This window comes from Cynara cardunculus (assembly GCF_001531365.2).
Source record: "Cynara cardunculus var. scolymus isolate 2C chromosome LG 16, CcrdV1, whole genome shotgun sequence".
In the NCBI taxonomy this organism is placed as follows: domain Eukaryota; kingdom Viridiplantae; phylum Streptophyta; class Magnoliopsida; order Asterales; family Asteraceae; genus Cynara; species Cynara cardunculus.
In genome coordinates, this window is record NC_037543.1 from 16,988,529 (window position 1) to 16,989,158 (window position 630).

The window sequence follows — 630 nt, forward strand, 5'->3', positions numbered from 1 at the left end:
AGTAGAGAAGTGATCCTAGCCCTTCATCCGGTCAACATTTACAGTTTTGATTGTGAAGCACCGAATAATTACTTGAATTTTATGCGGAAGATAGTGGGATAGTTTCGTAAGTTTTACAAATAGGCGGCAAAATGTGTACATATATGAACCCGTGTAATTTACATATGAACTATATGTTCATATGTGAACCTTGTAATTCACATATAAACTATTTAACTGATTTACATATGAACCCATGTGATTCACATTTGAATCTATGTGATTCACATATGAACTAATTATCTGATTTACAATAAACTGATTAACTGATTCACATATGAATTATTGATTCACATATGAATTTGCTTGCCGTCTATTTGTAAAATGTACGAAACTATGCCTCTATTTTTTGTTTAACTAGTCAAATCCAAAAATCTTGACTAATGAAAGTCACAATTTTTGACCAGCAAAAACTGCAAATCTTAACCAATCTTGATCGTAAGAAGAATTATGATCACTTATCTACTTCTCACACATTTAGGATTTCTCAAATGAACCCCCCCTCTCTCTATGTGTGTGTGTGTGTGTATATATATATATACATATATATATATATATATATATATATATATATATATATATATATATATA